Genomic DNA, 13,738 nt, shown 5'->3' with positions numbered 1-13,738 from the left:
ACAGACCAAAAGGGAAAAAAAATGGAAAAAATAAAGTGAAAATAGTATGGTTCAATCTGCATTCAGACTCCATCAGTTCTTTCTCTGGATGTGGTCAGCATTTTCCATTGTGAGTCCTTTGTAGTTGTCTTGAATACTGTATTGCTGAGAAGTTGAGTCAGTCATAGTTGGTCATCATACAATGTTATTATTACTGTGTACACTGTTTTCCTGGTTCTGTTCATTTCACTTTGCATAAGTTCATACAAGTCTGAGAAAGACAAATCTTTCTTAACCCTATTAGAGAATTTTGATATGTAAGGGGATGAGGGGTGGGGGTCAAAATAGGAACCATTTCATAATTACATTTCCAAGTGCAGAATTACTATGAACGAGGACATAATAAATAAATCTGCTTCGTAGACATGAGCCTGACAGTAAGAGGATGTTCTGTTTGTTGTTGCAATGAGAGGAAAAGAGGAAGAAAATGACTCATTTATTTCTAGCAGTGGAAATGGTAATGTGATGTTAGTCTGATGATAAGCAGAGTTGTCATTCCTTTTCATTGCTCCCTGTTGCTTGTGTGGGCCAACCTACTCTTTCACAGTTACTCCATCAACTCCTCTCATTGGTTATGACTGTTTCTTCTAGCTACTCCCTCAGCTCCTCAACCCTGAAGGAATGGTTTTCCTTTCAAATCCGCTTCATGAAGATGGGAAGAGAAAGTGACCAAGGCCTAGTTCTTTTTTTTTTCTTAATAGTATTTTATTTTTTTCCAATTACATGTAAAGATAGTTCTTAACATTCATCTTTGTAAGATTTTGAGCTCCAAATTTGTCTCCCTCCTCCTTCCCTTCCTTCCTCCTCCCCAAGAAAGCAAACAATCCAATATAGCTTATACATGTACAATCATGTTAAACATATTTCCACATTAACCGTGTTGTGAAAGAAGACTCAGAACAAAAGGGAAAAATGATAAAGAAAAAAAGAACAAAAACAAAAATGAAAATAGCGTACTTGGATCTGCATTCAGACTCAATCAGTTCTTTCTCTGGATGTGGATAGCATTTTCTATCATGAATCCCTTGGAATTGTCTTGGATCATTGCATAGTTGAGGAGAGCTAAGTTTATCATAGTTGATCATCACAGTGGTGCTGTTACTGTGTACAATGTCCTTCTAGTCCACTCAATTCACTCTGCATCAATTCATAAGTCTTTCCATGTTTTTCTGAAATCCACAAGGCCTAGTGCTCACACTGTTGTGGTCTAGGGGTGCTGAGAACCCTGAAATTCAAGGGCAAAAGGCGAGGTCCTGACTTCTTTCAGTCAGAGACAAGATTTATTGTTTCACCAAAAGAAGCAGGTAGAGTTTTTAAGAACCTGCAAATTTGGTAGATGAGACTGACCTTTTTTATAAGGGAAAAAGATTTGTGGGAAGATTTGAATGGCATTTAGGAGTAGCCCATAGGCTGGGTTGACCTGGAGATAACAGAGAAGGGGGTCTAGATGAGATTAAGAGTAAGAAATAGCCTGGGGTGATCTGGAGGTAACAGACAATGAAGGGCTGGGCCAGGTTAGAGGTAACAGAATTGAAGGTCAGAGTCACAAGGAAAGGACAGTTGAAGGGATTATTCTGGGATGAGCTGATGCCTCAGGTGATGCCAGGGCCATGTGGGAAAGTTCAGGGGGAAGTTCAAAGTGGGGGTGGGTCCAGGGCCCAAATGTTGAGGTTCAGGGAACCACATATTAAGGTTTTGGGGTACTGGGACCCCACAATAGTGACACATAGGTCCTGCCAGAATGAATCCGCCCCAAGTCTTCCTTCAGCCAAAGACAAGGTTTATTAAAGATTTGCCATATTGTCCGGACTCTTAAGGAATCTGAACATTTGTGAGCTATTGGCTAGATTTTAAGAATCTGAGTCCTTGGCTAGACTTTTTTTTTTTTTAGCCTGCATATTTATTAAAGACAATCACTTATACAGCATATAAAAAAAATTTTTTTCCTAGCTTACAAGTCTTCTGACATTGGGAATGAAAAATGCCACCACCCAAACACACACAAAAAGTTAAAAAACCCCAGCCTAGATGGGCTTAATATTGAAATGCAAGCTGACAAGACTGAAGACTAAAGGCTTCAGGTCTTGGACCAGGTAATAAAACACTCCCAAATCTTCAGGATCCTTGGACTGGTTCACATCAATAAGGGAGCCAGTTTTGGATGTGGTAAAAGAAATGTGTTTGTCTCCAATCACAATTTCAAGCCCCTGCTGGCCCACCCTGCCAGGTGGAGGCCACAAAGCATCACCTTCTTTTGTTACCTCACTGTCATCGATGATTCTCTTCAGTTCCTCCAACACTCTTATGGACATAAGCCTCTTTTCTTCTCATTACATCATTTCTGTAATTGCTGTTGTTGGCATACCTCAGTTTTCCCTCTGGCCGGAAACCCAAACTCTAGTAACTGGTGGCCGAACTTGCGCTTGGGTACCACGTAGTAGCGCAGGTAAAATCGCTGGCCATGGTGAAGCCAAGCTGCGCCTAAATCTGCAGGATGCTCGGAGGGATAAAGGGCTGCACAATGGCCTCCACAAACCTGATTGACACCAACTTTACCTTGGCTAAAATCTTAAAAATCTGAGCAGCTTAATGGAGGCCAGATGGACCTTATATACAGAAAGACTGTGGGAGGGATCTAGGAGTGGCCAAATAGTTTGGGGTGAATGAAGGAGGGGTCTGAGGAGGATCTTGATGGGAGTGACTGGGAGGTTGAGAATGGGGTCTAGATAGGATTAAGGGTGGGAAGTAGCCTAGGGGCCATCTGGAGATAAAAGACAAGGGCTGTGCTAGGTTAAGGGTAACAGAGAATTGAGACATTGGGCAGTAGGGGCAATGAAAGGTCAGTTGATAGGATTATAGCCTCAGGTGAACACTAGAGACTTCCTTAATCAAGTGGAAGTTCAAGGAGAGTCCAAGGTGGGGTTTTTCTAGGGCCATGGACAAATGGGACCCAAATCCTTTTGAGGTAAGGGGCAAAGGTCTTGGCTTCTGAAAATACTTCCTGCTGGAAAGGGCCTAGACCTGTCCCTGCCTCGCTGGGTCCTATTCAAGGGGTCAGACTTCAGAAACTGGCTGATGCCAGGTCCAGTGGGCTAGAGACCTTGGACTCTGTCAGAGGTCGGTATATGGCCTGAGCAGTCGTCTGGAAATTGATGTCCTGGACCCCAGAGGAGACAAACCTGGCAAGGAGGTTAAGCAAATAAGGACCAAACAGGCCTAAAAGGAGTATAGAGAAAAGACAATTTCCCTGGAGGAAATTAAAGATGACTATGGCAAGGCCAAAACACAAAAGGAAAAGGGTGAGTATAATTTTACCTCTTTTTATCCACCTGTCCACTGGAGGTGGCCAGGCCCTTTCTAAACAGTAGCTTGAGGTCCTCCAAGGGTTCACAGGTATATTCCAGAGTCTCTGGGCACAAGTTGGGCAAGCCCAACAGACTTGTTGGGTAGTTTCTCCTAACTTACTGCAGGTAAAAATGGGCTTCTTCAGGTGTGTGGCCTGGTATAAACCAAACAGAAGCTTTCACTGGCTTTCCTCTGGGATAAGAAGTTGGCCTGAGAGTGTCTAAAACCACCCAGCGAGGGAAAGAGAGTATTCTCTTTCTTTCCAAATTGCTCCATGGGCTTGTAGAACATGGAAAGCATATTTTGAGTCAGTAAAAACATTTACTCTTTTATTTTCCCCTAGCTATAGTGCTCTGGTGAGTGCCTTCTGGGCAGAGGTCCTGGGGGGCAGGGGTTTGGCCTCTATGGTGAGGTGGAGGGTGACTGACTACTGCCTACCCGGCTCTCCTAACCCCTTGTTCTATATACCACACTGCTTTGGGGATTAGGAGTGTGTGGCACACTCGAAGCATTAGGTCAGGGTTATCTAAGGGCAAGGCTTGATCTTTGATGAGCTTGCCACTAGCCAGCCACTGATGGAGCCTTTGCTTCCAGGATGCTCTGAACTCGGGGGAGAGTCAGAACTTCCAAGGCTTGGCCAAGTGTAAGTTTAGAGGCTTCCTCCATTAGAATGGCTACAGCAGCCACTGCTCAGAGGCATGAATCCCACCTGCAGCCACGGAGTCTAAGTGTTTTGACAAATAGGCAACTGGCCTGGGGTCAGGTCCTAAAGACTGGGTTGGGACTCCCAAAGTCTGTCCTCTCCTTTCCTTGAGATACAGAGTCAAAGGTTTGCCTTGATTGGGTAGAGCTAATACTGGAGTGGCGGTCAACTTAGTTTTCAGTCTCAAAAGCTTCAGCCTGGTTGGGGCCCTACTCTAGAGGGAGTGAGTTAGGGACTTGAGTAGAGTCATAAAGATGCTGCTAGCAATAAACCAAAATCAGGGATCCAGAGTTTAGAAAATCCAGCCATGCCTAGAAAAGTTCCAAGTTGCTTCTCAGTGGTTGGAAGAGAGATAGGCAGGATGGCCCTTTTTCTCCCTGAGGTTAAGGAGTGAGAGATGAGTGTTAGTTTGTGGCTCAAATGGGGCTACAAAAGAGAATGTCATCCACATACTGAATTAAGCTACTATCAGCTAGTTCCAGGTGCCTTTAATCTTTTCCCAAGACCTGGACAAATAAATGGGGGCTACCCCGAAAATCTTGGGGCAAGACTGTCCACATTAGCTGACATGGACTTGATTTCCCAGGGGGTGTCCATTCAAAGGTAAAAATAAATTGTGGGTCTGTGTAAAGAGGTATACAGAAAAAAGTATCTTTGAGATCCAGGGTGGAAAACCATTGGGTACCCCCAGTATATTATATGGGTTAGGGACTATGGAGTGTATGAGAATAACAGCTTAGTTAACAGCCCTGAGATCTTGAATTATTGTTCTCCATTAGGCCTTTTTACGGGAAGGATAGAGGTGTTTCGAGGGGACTGGCAAGGGACAAGGATTTTATACTTAAGGAATTTTTCACTCAGTGGTTGCAGTCCCTTCCAGGTCTCAGGCTTAATTGGATACTGACAGCATGAGGGGAACACATTAGGGTCTCGGAGGCAAACAATGGCTGGGGTGACATGAGTAGCTTACCCAGAAATTCCCTGTTCCCAAACAATTGGCTCAACTCTCTCCCAAACTTCTGGTGGAACATGGGGAGGTCTGGTGAATAGAGGGAAAAGGGAGATGGGAGACTTAACTGGAGAAAACTGGCTCCCCAATTTCACCATCAGGTCCCTTCCCAACAAGGGGACAGGGCAAGAGGAGGCTTTCCCTTTTCCCAGGCTTTCCTGTCACAGCAAGTCTTAATGAGGGAAAGTTCAGAAGTTCAAATGGGGAGGAGGTCCAGGGCCCTTACTCCATCATTACCAGTCCCAGTTCATCCTAGCTTTACTCAACTAAAGTTGCTGACTCATTACCTAGAAAGCTCTTGACTAAGTTTTTCTCTTTATTCTGAGGAACTATAAAATTGAATTACAAATTCTTTTCACAGTTCTGAGCCCCAGCCAGGGAACAGCTATGGTGAATCTTATCAAAACTGTAAAATAGCACTCTCTATCTTTGTCTCTATCTCTCTGTCTCTGTCTCTCATTACTTTTTCTCTGCTCCATTTGGGTAATGAAAAACATAGATCAGGAAGGCAATAGTTAACCACATTTATCTTAGAAAATCACAGGTAAAGACAAGGTGAGCAGGAATGTAAACATTAAGGAAATAGAACTAATTTTGTGAAGAGATCCAAGTTCTTCTGAGAAGGGGGAGGTAGGGGAAGAGGGAGGTGGGGAATGAGAAATCATCAGTGCTGGGTCTGGCTCTCTGGGTGAAGTCACCAAGCAGAGATATTCCTCCTGGACTGGTATTCTGGTGCTGGTGACCTCATGGTTGCAGCTCCCCTCCCATTTCCATGGTTTCTACCCTCTCATTCCTTTCTGGTCTGATGCTCATTGGGGTACTTCCTGGGGAACACCTGCTCTGGGGTTTGTCACGCTCTGATACTTGCTCCAGATTTGTGCTCTCTTCTCCAAGACTTCTGCCTTTCCTTTTTCTTTAAGATCGGAGTGGCTAGCTTGTTATTCAAAATCAGGCCAGGGTCAGTTACCAGCTGTGGACAGCTTCCCAAGGGCTTGAGGAGGGGAATGCTGCGGATTTCCCTAGTTTCTCACCTCTAGCATCCTCTTAACACACTGAATAAATAGTTGTTGAGCAACAGCTATGTGCATGGCCCTGTGCTAGCTAGGCCTGGACCAGGATTCAGAGTAGTACCCTCAGGGATTGAATTCAGCTAAAGCAGTATTTATTCATTGCCTTTGATGTGCAAAGATAGTACTTTGCTAGGTGCTTAGGGGGTACAAAGATGAACCAGACCTGTACTAGGTGGGATCTCAGCCTCCCCAGGAATCCACAGCATTTTGACTCTACCCCCTCCTTATCGTGCTCTACCTTATACAATAGTTATTCATGTATTTGTCTCATTCTCCACTGCCAGATCCTAAATCCTAAATCTCTGTAAACAAGCCCACAGGGTACTGGAAAGAAGGAAAGAGTGAGGTCTTGGATGTGAAAAGTTGCAAATCATGTCACTCATACTCAAAAGCCTTCTAATGGCTCCCTTTTTTCCACTGAAAAAAGTCCCCAACTTTTAAGTCTGCCCAGTAAAGCTCTTTGTAATCTGGCTTTTTGCTTGAATCTTTTCCAGATTTCCCTCGTGGTGCACCCCACCCCCACCCCCAAGCTCTTCCTTGCTGCCGCCCTCCTCCATCCCCACCCTCAACTCCATGAACAAGAATTTATTTTGTATACACCTCTATATGCTCTTGTCGTTTCCCCATAGACTTAGGCCCTGGCACATAGTAGGTACATAAAATGCCTGTGGATTGATATCTGCCCAGCTTTATCTCATGTAATTTCCTTTCCATTCCAGATGGACTGATCTACTCTCTGGCCTCCATTCTCCCTGCCTTTTCTCATTTTTCCTGCATTGGATCATTTTGCCCCAATTCTAGTCAATGACTGCTCCGGCTCCCCTCCCCCCAGTGCATCTCCATCACAGTCCCTCCCTTCCTGCTATACACGCTCTACCTTCACCTAGAAGCCTATAGTACTCTCCCCTCTCCTCCCCATCCCCAAGTTAAGTGACCTGTTCTTCCCAGATTTCATGGTTTTGCCTCGACCTCTCTTTGGCCTTTATCTGTTTACTTTCTATTACAGTTATTTGTGCACTTATACTTCTTTGTTCCGCTGGTAGGATGGAATTGGGGACAGGGATTGGGGGTGGGGAGGCGCTTCTGTGCTCCCTTATGGCTCCAAGTCTTCATGGCATCTAGAGAACACATGAAAGTATCAGCATTTTCAAAAGTATCAAAAGACATGAATTCATGTGAGGAGCGCTGGGAGGTGAACCACTCAGGAGGAAAAAGATGTCCCATTCAGCCTTTGGGTACCAAGAAACCCTCGCCTTAGGTAAAGGAGAGATGTGGCGACTGGAAGGGCAGCCGATAACTTCCTCTGTGTCCTTGGGCGTCACTTTTCTGGGCCTCAGTTTCATCTCTGTAAAATGGGCTAGCTGGTAATCCTTTACACCTCTGGTATTATAGATTCTGTTCTTGGTTCTTATATCTTGCATCTTTTTAAGTAAAGGTCTGAAACTCTCTTTCAAATACATTACAAAAGTGCATAAAGTGTATGAAAACCTTAGGCAGCTGCCTTTCAGTTAAACCTCCAGTTTTATTAAACTTCACACTTTTCTCTGCCACCTGGAAATGGAAGGAAAATGCGGAGAAGGGGAAAAAAATATGACGCAAAGGGAGGTTACATTTATACAGAATACATACAAAGTAAATTCTGGGGCCTGGGTTGAAGGAAAGCTTAGTGTATATAGAACTTTGATCACTTCTTTGTCGTTTTAGGAGGGGAGGAGGACCCCAAGCTCAATAGCCAAGGCTTGACCCCTTTAGGACCTAACACTGGTTCTACAATGAACACACATAGCCAACAGCAAAGCCTATTCATCCAAATCAGAGAAAAACACAAAGAAGCACATATGCCAGACAATACAGAGGGAAGGAGCTCTCCCCACCGGGAGACAGATAACTCAGTTCAATCAGGACAGAGTGTCCTTGATCTCACCCAAGTGAAAACTGCCCAGAGTTCTGGAATAGCAAGCTGGGAATTAGGGACATGATGGAGATGGCCTCCTTCATCTTCTTTCTGGAAGCTGAAAGTTGGCTTGACCCGATGCTGGAAGACTGGCTTGGAGAGTGCTGAAGCAGACTCCTGCTTGAAGGATTGGGGGGTGGGGGAGGGTGTCCGGCTGAGAACTGATGCTCTGGCCTCTAGCCAACTCCATCTGCCCCCAGGCTCCACCGATAAGGAGAGAGTCTCACACCAAAGAGCTTTGGGACAGGGGTTAAATATAGAAGTTGGAATTTGTCTTGAGCTTTAAAGGAAACTAGATGGCAATGAAGAGAGTTCTAACCTATAGTCAGGAAACCCTGAGTTCAAATATGACCTCTGATACTTACTGCGTCACCTGTTTGCCTCAGTTTCCTCATCTGTCAAGTGAGCTGGAGGAGATGGCAAACCACTTCAGTACCTTTGCCAAGAAAACCCCAAATAGGGTCACAAAGAGTCAGACAAGACAACAATAACAACAGGATTCAGAGGTAGGAAATTAAGGAGAGTGTTTCAGGTATGAGGGAGAGCCTGTACAAAAAGAATGTTGTATACCAGCACCAGAAAGTATGCTAGTTTGAATGAAACAAAGACTGATGGGGAATCAATCTGGAACAGGGGTTCTTAACCTTTTATGTGGCATGAACCTTTTTTGGAGGCCGGTGAACCCATTCTCAGAATGATGGGGTTTTTTTGCTCGTCTTTTTTTAAAAATTAATTTATTTTTGGTTTTCAACATTCACTTCCATAAGCTTTTGAATTTTCAATTTTCTCCCTTCCCTTCCCTCCCCCCTCCCCAAGACTGTGTGCAATCTGACATGGGTTTTACATATACATTCATATTAAACATATCTTCACATCAGTCTTGATATAAATCAAGAAGAATTAGAACTAGTAGGAGGCGCCACAAGAAAGAAGAAACAAAACAACAAAAGAAAAGGAGAGCAAATAGTATGCTTCCATCTGCATTTGGACTTTATAGTTCTTTCTCTGGATGTGGACAGCATTTTCCATGGTGAGTCTTTTGGAGTTGTCTTAGTTCCTTGCATTGCTGAGATGAGCCAAGTCTCTGAAAGTTAGTCATTGCACAATGTGACTGTTATACAATGTTCTCCTGGTTCTGCTCACTTCATTCAGCATCAGTTCATATAAGTCTTTCCAGGTTTTTCTGAAGTCCACCTGCTCATCATTTCTTACAGCACAATAGTCAGAATGATGTTTTTAAATGCATAAAATAAAATACACAAGATTGCAAAGGAAATCAATTATATTGAAATGTTGCTGTTGTTATTCAATCCAACTCTCCATGGACCATAGCACACTAATATGGTCCATATGGTTTTCTTGGCAAAGATGCTAGACTGGTTTGCCATTTCCTTCTCCAGTGGATTAAAACAAACAGAGTTCAAGGTCACATAGCTAGCAAGTATCTGAGCCCAGATTTGAATTCATATCTTCCTAACTCCAGGCCCAGAGCCCTATCCACTGTGCCACCTAGCTGCCCTAAAGATAATGGAGTGGTTTATCATTTCTTTTAAGATGAAATATAGTTAAATAAAAGTTTTGTGGGTTTTTTTTTTAGTTCAAGAATGCCGGGCCAAGAACCCCTGGTCTACAAAAATATGTTGGAGTCAGATTGTGAAGGACTTTAAAAGCTAGAAGAGTTTACATTTTATCCTAGTTTCAAGAATACCACTGGAGCTTCCTGGTCAGGGGAGTAACCTGGTTAGGCTTGGATTTGGCTTGTGTGGTAAAATGCCAGCTGTTATTATTAAGCTAGTAAAGACTTAAAACTAAAATGACTTTGGACTTCATTTGGGTATATGAAAGTTCATGAAACTACTGAAGTCAAAGCTGAGAGCCACCATCTGTAATATAACCCCACAACTGAGATGTGCCTTTCTGAATATACCCTACAGGTCTCCAAAATAGCTTAGTTTGTTAATGTTAGCATTATCATTGACTTGATCACAACTGATTAGTGACTAGCATGACTGATAATTATAGTTTTGTAAGAATTAAGTTGATTACATTTATTTGGGGACTGCTTTGTGTCATTGTATTATGGGGCAGCTAGGTGGAAGGAGTCAGGAAGATCTGAGTTCAACTCCAGCCTCAGACACTTAGCTGTGTAACCTTGGGCAAGTCACTTAACCCCTATTTGCCTCAGTTCCTCATCTGTAAAATGAGGATGTACTGGAGAAGAAAATGGCAAGCCATTCCAGTGTCTTTGCTGAGAAAACCTCATGGACTGCATGGGGTCATATAGAGTGGCAAACAACTGAACAACTACAATTGTATTAGTCTATATGTATGTAGCTGGAGCAGGGGTCCACAACTGAAAAAAAATGTTGATGTTTTTGTTCTCATGTGTCTTGTCCATGAGGAAATTTTGTTCAGTGCCCCAGAATCAAGGTAGTGTCAGGATTCAGTTCAATTCAACAAGCATTTTTTATTTAAAAAAAATTTATTGATGTCTTTTGTGTTTACATCGCTTTCATTTCTAAATCAATTCACTCTCTTCTTCCCTCGAAGAGAGCCATCCCTTATGATAAAGAATAAAAAAAAAAAGAGGAAAAGAAGCAGTTCAGTAAAACTAACCAAACAAAACCAAATCTAACTGCATAGATGGTGTTCCACACCTGCGGGTCTTTCTACCTTTCCACAAAAAAATCGGGGGGAGGGGATGCATTTTCTCCTCTTCTGGGTCAAATGTCAACAAGCATTTATTAAGCCCTTACTGTGTGTGGCTGCCCTGTGCTCAGCTGGGGATATAGAAACAAAACCAGGAAGTACTGCTCTCAAGAAGCGAAGAGGGGAGGGGACAGCAGAACATGAAGGCAGGTAAGTAACACATAAGATGATATTTCAGGTGGAGAGAAAACTAACCAACTGGGGCTATCCTGGAAGGCTTATATAAAAGGTGACACTTAAGCTGAGCCTTGAAGGTCACTAGGAATTACAAAAAGGGAAGGAACTAAGTATTTATTAAGCACCTATTATAGGTCAGGAACTGTGCTAAGTGCTTTGCAGATATCATCTCATTGGAGATAAGGGGGATATGAGAGTTGGAATTTTTTTTCCAAATATTTAATTTTAATTTTTAAAATTTTTAAAATTTTTTTGCTTTTTGGTGAGGCAATCAGGGTTAAGTGATTTGCCCAGGGTCACACAACTAGTAAGTGTTAAGTGTCTGGGGCTGGATTTGAACTTTTGACTCCAAGGCCAGAGCTCTATTCACTGCTCCACCTCGCTGCGCCAAAATATTTAATTTTTTAAAGTTTCTTTTTCCTCCACTTAATAGCATTTTATTTTTTCCAATTACATGTGAATATAGTTTTCAACATTCATTTTTGTAAGATTTTGAGTTGCAAATTTTTCTCCTTCCCTCCCTTCCTTCCCCTCTCCCCAAGACAGCAAGCAATCTGATACAGGTTATACATGTACAATCATATTAAAAATATTTCCACATTAGTCATGTTGTGAAAGAAGAATCAGAAGAGTTGGAATTTGGTATGTGGAGAACAAGTACAGTAGGACAGTTAGCTTGTGTTATTGTTGTTATTCAGTCATTCACTGTGGTCCAACTCTTCATAGCCTTCTCCAAAGTGACCTCATTAATGATGAGTTCTGATCTTAGCACAACTGGACCCATACAGCTTTCTTGTTTATTCTTGGATCCCACAAAGACATGATGCATGTGACTTAACACAGATATATGCAGCAGTCAGTCAATAAACACTTGCATGCTTGCCATGTGCCAAGCACCATGCTAAGCCCTGGACTCAGGTTCATACTGTATACCAGAGGTATCAAACTTGGAGGGAATAAAAATACAATAAAAGATAGATAATGTTAACTGGTAGTTTTCCAAGTCAATATGTGACCCGCAGGAATCTGATTCTATTTGAGTTTGACACTACTACATATATTATCACATGGTCAATTTACTTACAGTAGATTCCATATATGCCTTTAATATTTCTGTCATCAGTATTTGGCCCTGCAGCAGCAAACACTGCCTGGCTACATGAGTGACATTCTCCATCACTGTTCCAAAGTACTTCATGTTAGCCTAGTCACTAGTTAGATTATTTGGGCACTTCTACTGTGACCTGTCACTTTGGAACACTTGGGTCTGCTTACCTTCTGTGGATTTTCTCAGACTCATTAAATTGTAGCCCCAATTCTGGGCCCGTGAATGGTTGAGAAAATGGAGTTTTCTAGCTTCTAAAAGGTCAAACTATATAGGAGTAGTTTTCAAAGTCTTAAGACCTTCACATAATTAACAATTATTGAGGAAACCCCCCCCCCACCTTCCCACCCACTCCCCTCCCAAAGAACTTTTGTCTGTGTGGGTTATAGTTGCTGATATTTACAGTATTAGAAGTTAAAATATCTTGGTATACTTATGAAAATAATTTTGATTTTTTTGGATGCCCTGAAAGGATCTTGGAGACCCTACCCCCTCCATTCTTCCCTGGGAATCTCTGGACTATATTTTGAGAACTGCTCTCTATAGGTTACCTCTGTTCCCTTGGGGTCTCCAAAGCTGAAGGCAGGAAAAGGGTAGACTGAAATTAGTCCCTCCCTGATGTCTAGACAGAAGTCTCCCTCAGGCTCTGACACTCTTGGAGTCCTTCCTCTTCCCTCACAGGAATCCCTCAAATTCAAACCTCTTCATCTGGATTTTGACACGGACCCCTCCCATGAGAGCCAGCTCCTGGTACCACGGTCCAACTGCATCCGGTCAATCTTGAGGCCTCCTTGACTCTCCCCTGTTCCTGACCTTTCTCACTAACTCCCCGGTGAGCAACACGATTGTGATGCATTGTCTGTGAACGGCCCTGAGCATTCTGGGGGATGTCTTGTAAAATGGCTGAGTCTCCTAACCAAATGGCATGAGGTAGCTGGGTTCAAATCCAGCCTCAGACACATACTAGCTGTGTGATCCTGGGCAAGTCACTTAATTGCTATCAGTCTCAACTGCAAAATGGGGATCATAATAGTACCTATCTCCCAAGATTGTTGAAAGAATATAACAAGATAATATTTGTAAAGTATAGCTGTGTGACCCTGGGCAAGTCACTTAACCCCAGTTGCCTAAAAAAAAAAAAATTTGTAAAGCACTTAGCATAGTACCTGGCACATAGTAGGTGCTTAATAAATATTTCCTTCCTCTTTCACACTGTCTTTGTTGTGTGAAACAAGTTTTTGTCACAGGACTTGATCTCCTGATTGGAGTTTCTGACAGTATTCCGTTGTTTCTTATTCATCTCTGTGTTCTTCTGACCTAAGACATAGTTAATAGTAGGCCAACTTGAACTGGTACCAAGAAAATGACATACTGATCCTGAGTCTCTATATCCTTTACTCCTGGGACTTTTTCCTTTCCAACAGTCATAATTTGGAGTCCGGAAACCAAGCGCTGGGAGATGTAACTTTTTCATGCCCAGAACTCCCACCCTGGGTCCCCTAATTGCTGATTGGTTGCCTAACTTGCCCACTGCATGGGGTGGGGCAGTCCCCAGTCAGGTTTCACTTCTTTTCAAGAACTTATCTTCACCAGCCAACAAGGCACTTCAAATATCCCCCCCCCCCCA

The 13,738-nt window shown here is 42.9% G+C and overlaps 1 pseudogene; it reads right to left on the bottom strand.

Annotated features, from left to right (window-relative positions):
- Positions 1–2,063: 2,063 nt before the first annotated feature.
- LOC114053591 lies at positions 2,064–12,881 on the bottom strand (annotated as a pseudogene).
- Positions 12,882–13,738: the final 857 nt, after the last annotated feature.

Source organism: Vombatus ursinus, unplaced genomic scaffold (genome assembly GCF_900497805.2).
Source record: "Vombatus ursinus unplaced genomic scaffold, bare-nosed wombat genome assembly UNPS02014811.1, whole genome shotgun sequence".
Classification (NCBI taxonomy): domain Eukaryota; kingdom Metazoa; phylum Chordata; class Mammalia; order Diprotodontia; family Vombatidae; genus Vombatus; species Vombatus ursinus.
The sequence above is the reverse complement of the archived record's forward strand: the minus strand, read 5'-3'. Positions and strand labels throughout refer to the sequence as shown.